The following is a 14,017-nucleotide window of genomic DNA, read 5'->3' as shown; positions in this document are numbered from 1 at the left end:
AATAAATGTTGGTGAGGATGTGGAGAAAAAGGAACCCTTTTTCTATTGGGGGAAATGCAAACTAGTGCAGCCACTGTGGAAACCAGTATGAAAGTTCTTCAAAAAATAAAAAATAAAGATGCCATATGATCCAGTAATTCCACTACCGGATATTTACCCAAAGAAAATCATGAATTGAAAAAGGTATATGCACCTCTATGTTTATTTACAATAGCCAACATATGGAAGCAGTCCAAGTGTCCATAGATACATGAATAGATAAAGAAAATGTGGCGCATATATATATATATATATATATATATATATATATATAGTGTATATATATATGTGGCATATACATATATATAATATTATTCAACCATAAAAAAGAATGAGATCTTGCCCTCTATAACAACACAAGTGGACCTAGAGGGGATGCAAAGGGAAATAAGTCAGAAAGAAATACATATACTATATGATTTCACTTCTACATCCAATCTATAAAACAAAACAAATGAACAAACAGACCCTTAAATACAGAGAGCAAACTAATGGTTGCCAGAGGGGAGGGGTATAGGGAAATGAGGAAAATGGATGAAGGGGATTGGAGGCACAGGATTTCAGTTATGAAATGAATAAATCACAGTAAGAAAAGGTACAGCATAGGGAATGTAGTCAGTGGTAGTGTAGTAGCACAGTGTGGTGACAGGTGGTAGCTATACTTGTGGAGAGCATAGCAAAACATATAGAGACGTTGAATCCCTGTTGTATACCCGAAACTAATGTAACACTGGGTGCCACCTATATTCAAATAGAATAAATAAATGAATAATTTTTTAAAATGCAAAACCTCAAGAAAGAGGGAAAAAGAAAATGATTGTGTTGAGGATGGATAGTGGCAACACTAGAAAAAGAATGAGGGATCACAGATTTGGTCTTGACCACATTGAGCATGGCTGTTGAGACCTCTAGGTGTTAATATCAAACAGATAGTTGGAAACAAGATCTGAATCTAAGAAGAGAGCCTGGCATAGAAATATACATTTGAAGTTACCATAATATAGATGATAATTAAGCCCTGAACATGGATGAGAGAGAGGAAAGAATGGAACACAAAGGTTCTAGTATGAAAAATGTACTAGATGGAGGTTATTTCTTGGAGTCACTTCTACCCTGTGATTCTATATTTTAATACAATAATAAAGTTAAAGTACAAATCACTTTGTAGACAACCACTTTCCTAGGTTTAGTATGACAACAAGATAATGGAAACTTGTAAATTGTATAGTTGGTATTGGTGTTATTATGTAATTGGCAAAGTATTAGATCCCATACTGATAGAAAAGAATTCTATCATAATAATTCTAGAAGTAATTTCTTCAGAAGAAAATTTTCAGATATGTTCATTTCGATTATCTACATGAACTATTGTAACACTTTGGGAAAGTTTGACAGGGTCAAGCTTGGTGAGGTGTATAACCAGTGTAATTCAGCTTACGATGGTGGGTAAACACAGCCAAGTAATCAATGGGACAATGACCAGTGGAATAATGGTGTAGTCTGGTGCCGATAGGAGGGGCAACTTACCCAGGCAGGCACTGGGGAGAGCTGACCAGGGGAAGTGATGTCTATACTGAGGATGAACCAGGTGAAGAGAGAAATAGAAGGAGTATTCCAGGTAGAATAAATAGCCTTTCCCAAAGCCAGAAAGGAAAAGAAAGCAAGACACATTACAGAGAATAAAAGGTCAATTTTGTTATCAGCTCAAGAGAGAGGACTGGAAAACCAGAGATACAGAGGGTGAATTTATTCCAAGGGCAATGGGGAGCCATGAAAAGACTTAAAGCAAGAGGGTGACCTAAACAAGTGTGTGCTTTGGGAAGGTCACTCCAATTTCAACTTTTAGTACCTGTTTGTTTCAGGCAGTTTCATAATCTACATTAATCCAGTTTGTCATGTGGAAATAAATGAAGATCACCCAAGTGAGAACACACAGCAGTTATTTTTTCAGACCTTGCTCTAACAAGTGAGTCAGCCACCAACACATGTGTTTGGTAGAGTCTCAGAGGGGGCAGAAGAGGGTGCTCCAATTGGAGGCTGTTGGCACAGGAAAGTTGGAGGGGGGCTAACTAGATTTGTCACAGTGTGTGTCTGGGGGCATACAGGTTCAGGGAACATGTTTGGCTTTCTCTTGCTGGTCCTAATTTGGAAGAGGAGAAAACAAATAGGGAAGCTGGCAGTCACTGACCAAGCCCAGATCATTCTGGGCTGATGGCTACAGAGAAGGTTGTAAATGTCCATTTGTATAGTTAGTCTCCTGGTTCTTCTCCCTTTCAGATATTCTGTCACTTGTGAGAGGCTGACCAGTTCATGGGAGGCTGGGGATCCAGATCTTCACAGCTTGGGGACTGTTTGGTGCGTCCACAATCACTCACATGATGATAGGTGGTCTTTCTGTTGCTGCATCATCTGATCTGAGAGCAGCAGCTGCCCAGAAGCATTCAAGATCAGACAGGATGTGACAGATCAGCATCATGACCACTAACAATTCATAGTCTTGTAGGGTGCTTTGGAACTAGGAACCCCATTTGCCCAACCCAGGCAAGAAAAAATATCCCATAGGCCATGATGATTAACCTTAAAGAGACAAATGACTTTTCCTTGAAGCAAAGTATGGTCTGTTCTCCTTTGCCTGTTTCATTGATCCAAGTACAGCAAGAAGCGTCAGCAGTGACGTAGAATGGGCCTGACAGGCCAGCAGGAACTCTAGAGCAAGCCCCATCACCCATCGGCATTTACACGGATCTGTAGCTCCCCAGGGCAGCAGGGACACAGCTTCTCTAGGGTAAACAGCAACTCTCCTTCTCTTTGTAGCGTTCCCACCTTTAGGAGCATTGCTCTGGTTGCTGGCATTATAGTGAGTCAGAAATCCATCCAGAAAAAGTGCCTGAATAATCAAGGTAGCCTCATGTTGGAGCTCATGTCTGAGTTATGGTTTCTAGTGTAGAGGTCTCTAGAATTAGGGCCTCTGTGGACAGACACGCCTCAGAGTACTGTTCCTAAAGTGAATCAGGTGTTAGTCTAATGTGTAGAACTCCTCCTTAAGGAATGTGGTGAAAACCTCAAGACAAGGGAAGGCAACCTGGCTATGCGTGCATGCGCGACACTCCTCACAATTCTGTAACACAGACCGCCCATTCAGACTGTATGTTACCATATATGGGAGACAAAGGAGCAAAAATTGTACAAAAGTCTACATCCCACTGAGCTGGGGTCTCAGTTTTTTGGGTGCGAATCCACTGAGCCCGGGCCAACAAGACAAAGTTGCTTCCTGGACAGAAAAGCCTCGCTGTCCCGTCTCTCTGTGTGAGAATCCTGCTACACAGAGGCAAGCAGCACCAACTGTCCTGGCCCCCAAAGTAGTATCCAGCAGGGGCACATGGAGATCCAGGAACAAAGGACTTACCTGTGACACAGGTGGAGACGAAGGCCCTACTTTAGCTGGTTGTGTATTTGGGTCTCTATTTGTCTCTTTCAGGTGGCAGGTATCTTGCTCATTGTTCTATGAGTTATCAAATCAAAATTTAGAATTACCTAGAGTTTGATCAATAGATTTTATTAATTTATCCTTTATCTGGGAGAGAGGGACATGAGCAAAGTCACGGGTTAGGAAGATTTATGATGAGGAATTGGCTCACACAATTAAAGAGGCTGAGAAGTCCCACATTCTGTTGTGCGAGCTGAAAACCCAGAAAGCCAGTGGTGCAATGCCAATCCGCATCCTGTTGGTATGAATCCTGGTCTAGGACAGGAGAAAACTCCTTCCAGCTCATGCAGCCAGGCAGGAAGAAAAGTGAAGTAATTCCTCCTTCCTTTTGTTCTATTCAACCCCTCAGTGGCTTGGTGGCTTGAATGATGCCCACACACTTCGGGGAGAGCAGTCTACTTTACAGAGCACACCAATTCAGATGCTAATCTTATCTGGAAATACACTCACAGACATACACAGAAATAATGCTTGGTCTGGGGACCCCATAATCTTCATACTAAAATTAACCATCACAACGGGACATGGCCAGGAACCAAAGCCTCAAGGGTCTTTTAAATATCTTCAATGAGGGGCGCCTGGGTGGCGCAGTCGGTTAAGCGTCCGACTTCAGCCAGGTCACGATCTCGCGGTCCGTGAGTTCGAGCCCCGCGTCAGGCTCTGGGCTGATGGCTCGGAGCCTGGAGCCTGTTTCCGATTCTGTGTCTCCCTCTCTCTCTGCCCCTCCCCCGTTCATGCTCTGTCTCTCTCTGTCCCAAAAATAAATAAAAAACGTTGAAAAAAAATTAAAAAAAAAAAAAATAAATATCTTCAATGAATTTTATCTGGCTGCTACTCTCCATGGGATTTGAATATGTTTCAGTTATTATATGCATATTTTCAGGATCAGTTGAAGTATTTCCTTGCCAAAAAGCTGTAGCCCTTTATAGTTGCTAAAAACTGTTTGATTTTGTGTTTCCAACCAGGGGCATGCCAACTTTTATATCAAGTGATCAAGGCACACACTATTGGAACCATTATGAAAGAATTCAATGAAGTGTCCCTACTTGCTCAAAAACTATCCTGCCTCTGTCATCTGCAACATTCTGGAAATGCTGAAAGAGCCAAAGGCATCCTTAAATTAGCAAAATTTTCAGAAAGTCTGGGCTCCTTTGGCCAAAAGTACCCCACTAGCCCTTACAGCCACATGGTTTACACCCTCAAGTGCACATCAGTTACCCTATGATCTGGTAATGGGGAAGGCCTGTGCATTAAGGGACTTTCCCTCTGAGACTAAACCCTGCCCTGCTGCACACAGACATGAGAAAATGTTGCAAAGGACTCACGTACTAGCCCCTCCATCACCAGCAGGTGAAGGAGGCCTTGCCACATCATTCCAAATAGCCTCTTCATGACCTTCTACTCGGAGCTTTTGTCTATTGGAAGAGACATCTGAGAAAACTGCTCTTGAACTTCATTGGAAGACCCCTCACCTTCCAACCCAGGGACAGATGTATCACTAACATCATATCCAGCAGTAAAACTCAAGAGAGTCAGATTTCACAACGTGATTCACGAGTTACAACTAAAGAAGCAATCCACAATTACACCAAGTTGGAAGACTATTTCCATAAGGGACCTCAGACTTCAGCCCATCTTCAGAAGCAGGCAGTGGACCTGACACCTGCAGAGCAAGCTGATGGCCTCACAGAGTGGAGCTCTTCCACCCACAGCTATAGTAAATGATGGGCTTTGCTGGAAGTTGAGTTAAAACTCCAGTGGCTTATCTGGATTGTCCCTCCACAAACAGATGATGGGGAGTTTTATAGTTAGGGATGCCAGGGAAGGAGGCTGGTGAAGAGCTTTCTTCAGGTTCCAGAATGCCTGATCATGCTTCAGCTCCAGGACAAGAGATTCCTCAGTCCCTCCCTGAAAACTTAGTTAATTCATAAAGAGGTGTCAAAATCTCAGAAGAAAATGGCCTCCATTATCGGTAATATCCAGTTAAACCTGTAAATCCTCCCAAATGCCATTTTGTAAGAGACCTGGGATAAGTTAGGCTGGTCTTTAGTCTACTGGAAGAGTGGGGTTTTTTTTCCTCCTGAGCTAGGTTATGCCCTAAATAATGGGCCATGCTTTTGCAAAATTGTAATTTATCTTTTGAAACTTTATGTCCCTTTTCTGCCAAGGCTGAAAGTGAATGGAGTCCTTTTCACAGGATTTGTTGTTTGAGCAATGTAGAAAATCATCTACACAGAGTGTCAGAATTGAATCATGAGAGCAATTTAGATCCTTTCAGTCTTGATTGAGGACCTGAGCAAAATAAGAGGAAGGGTCAGTGAGCCCCCAGGGCATAACCATCCAGGTGTACTTTTGTGCTTCCCAGGTAAAGGCAAAAGGCACCACGTGTCTTTATCAAGGGGCCCACCGAAAAGGGCAAAGATCCACCATACTGAGTAAGTGGCTTCAGGAGGAATTGATGGCAAAATGGTATTTGGGTTAGTGGGAAGGGAAAATGACAAATTTGTTGATGCCTAAGGTCTTGAACAAGTTGATATCCTCACCCATTTTGTTCCTTTACTGAAAGAACAGGAATGCATGTGGGCAAGTATGGGGCACAAGAAGGCCATCAGCTAGAGGCCTTCAGCTAGAGGCTTGATCTCTTCCTTTGCTTCTGGCTTCAAGGAATATGGGGGAAGTTCAGATGTTTTAGTAGGATCTAGCTGAACTTTTACAGTATAAATGTCCCATGTCCATGGAGTTTTTACACTTGTCAGGTATAGGATCAAGATCTTTATATCTAGGGTCTGCATCAAATATCATGGAGAAGGCAGACTCAACTTGATTATGAAGACATGAGTTGTCTGGGATTCAAGGAATTGTCCTTGTGGTGTGCATTTATGGTCTAGTCAATTTTTACAGGAAATGTTTCAAGTATGACTTTGGAGATGTCAGTCTACTTTTCTGGCTTTCTTTGGACCCTCAGGTTTATCATGGAAAGATGGATCCTGTACGTCCCTTTCCAGGTCAGCCCAATTGGCTTTTGCCATCCAGGATTTGGAATATGAAATTCTGTTGATATAGGTCAGATAACCCTGGGTCACATGGATCCAAAAGAATTCCAAATCCAATGAATAGTTGTTGGCCTTATCTGGTTTCAGAGAAATCCTTAATTATAGTTCTTAATTTGCCTTGGGTCCAAGGATTAAATTCCACAGTTGCCTACATATCTGACTTATGGAAGGAAAAATCTCTAGAGGCAATTGGTAATTTGGGGTTTTAAGGGAATTTTGGGGAAAGTGAAGAGGGTCTGGAAGATGGGAGAGGAGGGCAGAGTTGATGGAGGTATGTATAGAGAGCAACCAAGGCAGATCCCAGGGGGATGAGTCGCTGGTTGTTGTCAAAGTGTGTTAAGTTGTTCATTAGCTTTAATCAGATAATCTTCTGGTGAAATAATTTCCTATTCAGAATATAATTTGGAGGGCTCTGCATACCAATAAAGCCCAGCAGGTGGGCCAGCAGGTGGAACACCAGAGAAAATGCTCTCTCTGAGTCAAAGCCAGGCTCTCAGAACACAAGACTGAGACAGAAGGACAACCTCATCTGGTTTCATTGGTGACTCACAGTAGTTTGTCCAAGAAGACACCAGTCCATGGGAACTACAAACCCAAGTTTTGTAAGGCTGGCTCAGACAACAGGCTCGTGGGCCTATGCTGAGGTTCTACTCTGAGATTCTTGTCATTATGACCAAACACTTTTAGACAGCACAACAGAAAACCGCAGTGTAGGGGCACCTGGCTGGCTCAGTTGGTACAGCATGCGACTCTTGACCTCAGGGTTGTGAGTTCGAGCCCCACATTGGGTATACAGATTACTTTAAAATCTTAAAGAAAAAAAAAAAAAAAAACAAGAGGGGTGCCTGGGTGGCCCGGTCAGTTAAGTGATCGACTTTTGGTTTTAGCTTGTGTCATGATCTCACAGTTCATGAGATCAAGCCCTACATCGGGCTCCATGCTGAGAATGTGGAGCCTGCTTGGGATTCTCTCTCTCCTTCTCTCTCTGCCCCTACCCTACTCATGCACAGCTCTCTCTCTCTCTCTCTCTCTCTCTCTCTCTCTCTAATTAATAATAATAATAAATATAAAATAAAATAATAAAATAATATAAAAATAATATAATAAATAAAATAATAATATAAAATAAATAATAAATATTAAAAAACAAGAATGCAAAGACAGCAGACCGAAAGGATGCCATACAAACTGGAACTAACAAGATCTGGGCAGCAGCCTGAGGATAGCTTATATATTCCAATCAAAGACTGCAGAGTTCAGGGGCACCTGGGTGGCTCAGTTAAGCGTCTGACTTTGGCTCAGGTCATGATCTCATGGTTCGTGGGTTCAAGCCCTGCGTCAGGCTCTGTGCTGATGGCTCAGAGCCTGAAAGCCTGCTTCAGATTCTGTATCTCGCTCTCTCTCTCTGCCCCTCACCTGCTGGTGCTCTGTCTCTCAAAAATGAATAAAAACGTTAAAAAAAATTTTTTTTTAAAGATTGCACAGTTCAGACCCCATGCCAAATTACCACAAGAGCCTCTGTGGGGACCACACCTGGTCAGAGGTGGGGGGCTGCAGTGACAGACAGGGCAGACTAGACCTTGGCAGAGCCTGCACAGCAGTGGAAAGAAATGAAGACCACGTGAATGAGAACAAACATAGTCCACTTATCCAAAGCTTGCTGTGACCAAGGGTTCAGCCACCATCACTTGGTTTTTCGGAGACTCAAAGTGGAACAAAGGTCACCTCAGGTATGTCCTGATAGTGGCTGTGAGCCTGCGGGTGCTGTAAGTGGCTCCTGGAAGTGGGGCGTCCAATGCCATGGGTTCAGGGAGGAAATTTAGCTTTCTCTGAGTCAGAAGCAGGGGTGGAAGATGGGGCAGTTGTAGTCGCTGATCGAGTCCTACTGTATATATGCTCTGGCCACCATCATTCGCATGTATATTCTCCAGTCAGGATCTACGGCCGTTGTTAAAAGAACCACGTGAGATCTCAGCAGTGTGTGTGTGGAGGGCCTAGAATAACAGGAAACAGATGCACCTGTTGGAGCCCCTGCCCTTCTCTTCCTCTCTCAAAGGCCCTCAAGCCCAGGGGCTCCTTTCACCCACCACCACATCCATCTCCTCCTGATCTTTGCCTCATCTAATCTGGGCTCAGGTGGCAGGGGGCAAGTGAGGGTGAATGAGGTCGGGTGTTAGCTAATCACACCCCTCCTTGAGGGGTTTGAATTCTGACACAGAAAAGTCTCTAGAACACAAAAGAATGAAGTGATAATGGTGGCTTCATGGCTTGGGATCTGCTCATCTGAGGTAAGGGGCCATTTCTCCTGCCCTCTAAGGTGGTTCCAGTCTTCCTTTGACTTTCTGCTCACTAACATCCAGGAACCCAGGCAGCATTGTGCGTCTTCTGTCATGGACACTGTGCTGTGCAGTAATGGCCAGTGACCCTGGCTGCCACATTCCAACTCTGCTTGCCAGAGAGAGAGAAGATGAAGGTTTGGTACACCCCTTCAGAGACCCTGCCCTCACCACAGAACCCAGGGGGAACCTCTTCTCAAGATGATGGACCCACAGATTTAGAGTAAGTTATGGATGCCAGTGCATTTCCCACAATCAAAGAGGACTCAATTATAAAACAAAAAAAAATGTACTGACAAGTGTTAACTTGACTATTTTCAACTACAATCATTTGCCTTTTGGTCACTCATATATTAAAATGATGGCATTGACATATATTGCCTTACTTAATAGATAAATTATCCTTGGTGGCACAGTGACTGATGGAGCTCTAAGGAACTTGCTAGAATGGCATAGTACATTGGAGAAGCCACATAGGCTTTGGGGTCACGCAGAGCTCAGTCTTAATATGGGTTTTTCCATATGAGCTGTGTGCCCTCAGGCCACTGTGGAACTCCACAGTATGTCACCACATTTGTTAATTGGGGATAATATTTATCTCAGGACTTTTTATGAAATGGAATGAAGTATCATGTATAAGTAGCTGAGCATAGTGTCTGAAATCTAGTTAGCACTTACTTAATGTCATGTCTCCCTCTCACTTGCAGGTATGTATCAGTTGAGTGCTGCTATAAGCCTTATTCGTAGAGAATGGTAACATAAAGACAAGTTGTAATTGTTCATTATTGATTGGAAAATGGCAAAAGAGTCCCAATAATTTACTTTGTTACTTGACTTTACAATAGATTGAGAAGGGGAAAGGAGAGACTTTAACATATAGCAATACATCATGGCAATGTTTAGTTATGGTTAAAAAATATAAGATAAATGATAATATTGAGTGAAAATGATCAGTTGAAGACAGAGGATGAGCTACGGATTACATTTTCTCTTATTGAGGTGAAACTCACATAACATATAGTTAATAACTTTAAAGTGTACAGTTTAACAGTGTTTAGTACATTCCATCACTTCTCTCAGTTCAAAACATTTTCATCACCCCAGGAGAACATCCTGTATCCATTAGGTAATCACTCCTCATTCCCCCTCCCCCAGCCCCTGACCACTATCTTTCTGTCTATGGGTTTGTCTATTCCAGACAGTTTGTGTAAAAGGGATCATATGCTGTGTGATTTTTTGTATCTGGCTACTTACACTTAGCATAATGGTTTTGAGGTTCATCCAAATTACAGCATCCATCATAATGCATTCTTTTTAATAACTGAATGATATTCCATTGTCTATATAAACTACATTTTTATTTTATCTTTTTTTTTTTTTTTGGAAAAATATGGGATGCCTCATGAATTTGTGTGTCATCCTTACACAGGGGCCATGCTAATCTTCTCTGTGTCATTCCAATTTTAGTATATGTGCTACCGAAGTAAGCACTAAATCACATTTTTAAAAATTCATTCATCCATTGATGAACATTTGAGTTGTTTCCACATTTTGGCTATTATGACTAATGCTGTTATAAACATTCATGTCCAAGTTTCTATGAGGATATATGTTTTCATATTTTTTGGATATGTATATAAGAGTGAAATTGCTGGATCGTAGGGTAATTATGTGTTTACCTTCTCGAGGAACCACCAAACTGTTTTTCATAGCAGCCACACCATTTTACAACAATATATGAAAGCTCCAATTTATTCACACCCTCGCCTATGCCTGCTATTTTTCATTGCTAAAATAATAATAATAATAATAATAATAATATCACATAGCACCTAGAAATATTTTAAAATGTCCAGATCGCAACATAAATGTACAAAGCATACAAAGAAACAATGCAAGCATGAGCAGGGGAGGGGCAGAGAAAGAGGAAGAGAGAAATTCCCAAGCAAGGTCATGCTGTCAGCACAGAGCTCGACATGGGGCTAGATCTCAGAAACAGTGATATCATGACCTGAGCCAAAATTAAGAGTCAGATTCTTAACCAATTGAGCCACCCAGGTCCCCCAACTTTAAGTGTCTTAAATGTTCACAGGGAGCTGAGGAAACCATAAACAAGGAACTAAAGGCAATCAGGAGAATGAGGCATGAACAGTAGGGAATATCAAAATAAAGGGATAGAAATTATAAAAGGAACCAAATAGAAATTCTGGATCTGAAAAGTATAGTAGCTGAAATTAAAAATTCATGAGAGAAGTCCAGCAGCAGATTTGTTCAGATCTTTCTGAAAGGATTGACAAACTTCACTATAGGACAACTGAAACTACCCTGTCTCAGGGGCAGAAAGAAAAAGAATGAAGCAAAAAGAACAGAGTCAAGGAACTTACAGGACATTATTAAATGTATCAATATACACATTATGGGAATCCCATAAGAACAGAGAGAGAAGGGGAGCGGAAAATATTTGAAGAAATAAGGGCCAGAACCTTCCCAGATGTGATGAAAGACATGAATCTACACATCTAAGAAGTTCAATGAACTCCAAGCAGGATAAACTGAAAGAGATATACAATATGCAAACTATCAAAAGACCAAAGAGAAAATCTTGAAAGCAGCAAGAGAGAAACAACCTGTAACATACAAATGATCTTTGAGAAGGCTAACAGCCAATTTCTCATCAAAAACCATGGAAGCCAGAAAGCAGTGGGATAACATTTAAATAATGTCAGCTAAGAACTTTATAGCCAGCAAAATTATCCTTCAAGAATGAAAGAGAAATTAAGACATTCTCAAATAAACAAAAGCTAAAAGAATTCATCACTAGTAGACCCATCCTACAAAGGGAACCTAAAGAGAATTCAGTGTAAAACAAAAGGAACCTAGATGTAACACAAAGCCATACAAAGAAATAAGACCTCTGTAAACATACAAATAAATAAAAGCTGGTATAATTGTATTATTGGGCTATAACTCCTCTTTTTGTTTCCTAAATGATTTAGAAGCCACAGGCATAAAACAATAATTATATATTTATATAATGGGCACACAACATATAAAGATGTAATTAGTGACAATGACAGCATAAAAGGGGAGATGATACTTGATAGGAGCAGAGTTGATGTATGCTGTTGAAGCTAAGTTTGTTTCTATCCCATCTAGAGTCATAAATTTAGGATTTAACTCTAATCCCCAGTTTCACTAAAAAAATAACAAAAAATTATATAGAAAAAAATGAAATAAAAATCAATCTAATATAAAAGGAGATAGCATTGGAGGAATTAAAAAACAGAAAAATAATAAATATAGAAAACCAAATAGCAAATGGACAGATCTGAAGAGCCTAGCTGGCTCAGTAGGTACAGCATGTCACTTGATCTCGGGGTTGTGAGTTCAAGTCACACGTTGGGGGTAGAGATTACTTAAAAATGAAATCTTTTTCAAAAAATTGACAGAACTTGGGTGCCTGGGTGGCTCAGTTGGTTAAAAGTCTGACTTCAGCTCAGCTCATGATATCACAGTCCGTGAGTTTAAGCCCCATGTCGGGCTCTATGCTGACAGCTCAGAGCCTAGAGTCTGCTTTGGATTCTGTGTCCCCACCTCCCTCTCTCTGTCTCTCTCTTGAAAATAAACATTAAAAAAAATTTAATTGACAGAACTAAGTCCTTCATCATCCATAATCACTTTAAATGTAAATGGATTAATCTCACCAATTAAAAGGCAGATATTGGCAGAATGGATTTAAAAACATGATTCAACTATATAAGAGACTCAATTTAGACCCAAAGACAAATAAGTTGAAAGTGAAATAATGAGGAAAGATATTCCATTCAAATAGTTACCAAAAGAGCTGAAGTGGCTATACTAATACTAGACAAAGTAGACTTAAGTTAAAAAATTGTTATAAGAGAGAAACAAGGGCATTACATATTGATAAAAGGGTCAATTCATCAAGAATATATAACAGTTATAAACATATATGCACTAAATAGGTGGAGCCCCAAAACATAAGTAAATATTGATAGAATTGGAGGTAAAATAAACAGTTCTGCATTAACAATTGAAGACTTCAACACTCCACTTCGATAATGGATAGACCATCTATATAAAAGATCAACAAGGAAACAGAATTTGAACGATATTAAAATCATTTAAAGCTAGGGGCGCCTGGGTGGCTCAGTCAGTTAAGCATCTGACTTCAGCTCCGGTCATGATCTCACAGTCCGTGAGTTCGAGCCCCGCGTCGGGCTCTGTGCTGACAGCTCAGAGCCTGGAGCCTGCTTCGGATTCTGTGTCTCCCTGTCTCTCTGCCCCTCCCCCACTCATGCTCTGTCTCTGTCTCTCAAAAATAAATAAGCCCTAAGAAAAAACAATTTGATCAATTAAAGCTAATAGACATATACAGGCCACTCCGCTCACCAACAGCAAAATACACATTCTGAAGTGTACATGGATCATTAAACTTTAAATCAACAATTGAATTTCTGCTCTTTTGATCAGTTGGCTATTGGTAAGAAAAAAAATAGAATTACTTATTTGGGTCTTTGTAACTATGGGCAGTCCTTATTTCTAATACTTCCAATGTGCTTTGAAGACAGCCTACAGTACAACATCAAGCACAAACAAGCATTTCCTTGGGTCTACAGTTTCTTGATGTGCATGAAATCATGTAGAATGATTGTTGGTAAGTGTAACATTGTATTTGAACTAAAATTATACTGCTGTTTTCCCACTTGCCAACTTTTTCAGAGGGAGAGATATACTTCTCACATTAGGAACGTGAAAATTCAGTCTTTGACAAGTCCACTGTCTCTACTGATACCAGCATAGTAAAGAGGTCATGAGGTGGGCATCCCTGATCCATCATTCCAGAGTCAAGCCTAGTTAGTGCTTTCTCCTTGAATACCAGGAATTCTGGAGAAGGTGCTCATTTCAGGTATAACTGAAAGGGGGTAAAGCTCTTCTGCACACATGAAAAGGAGAAAAAATCATTTTTTTTGTTAACATTTATTTATTACTTAGAGATAGAGACAAAACACAAGCATGGGAGGGGCAGAGAGAGGGAGACACAGAATCTGAAGCAGAATCCAGGCTCTGAGCTGTCAGCA

At 41.0% G+C, this 14,017-nt stretch overlaps 1 non-coding gene across 1 annotated transcript; it reads right to left on the bottom strand.

Moving 5' to 3' along the window:
- Nucleotides 1–10,299: 10,299 nt before the first annotated feature.
- Nucleotides 10,300–10,406, bottom strand: LOC132666179 (U6 spliceosomal RNA). The gene has a single exon (XR_009604544.1). It is a non-coding gene; the product is annotated as a U6 spliceosomal RNA (small nuclear RNA).
- Nucleotides 10,407–14,017: the final 3,611 nt, after the last annotated feature.

This window comes from Panthera onca, chromosome D3 (genome assembly GCF_046562875.1).
Source record: "Panthera onca isolate mPanOnc1 chromosome D3, mPanOnc1 haplotype 2, whole genome shotgun sequence".
In the NCBI taxonomy this organism is placed as follows: domain Eukaryota; kingdom Metazoa; phylum Chordata; class Mammalia; order Carnivora; family Felidae; genus Panthera; species Panthera onca.
This window is presented reverse-complemented; position numbering and strand designations above follow the sequence as displayed.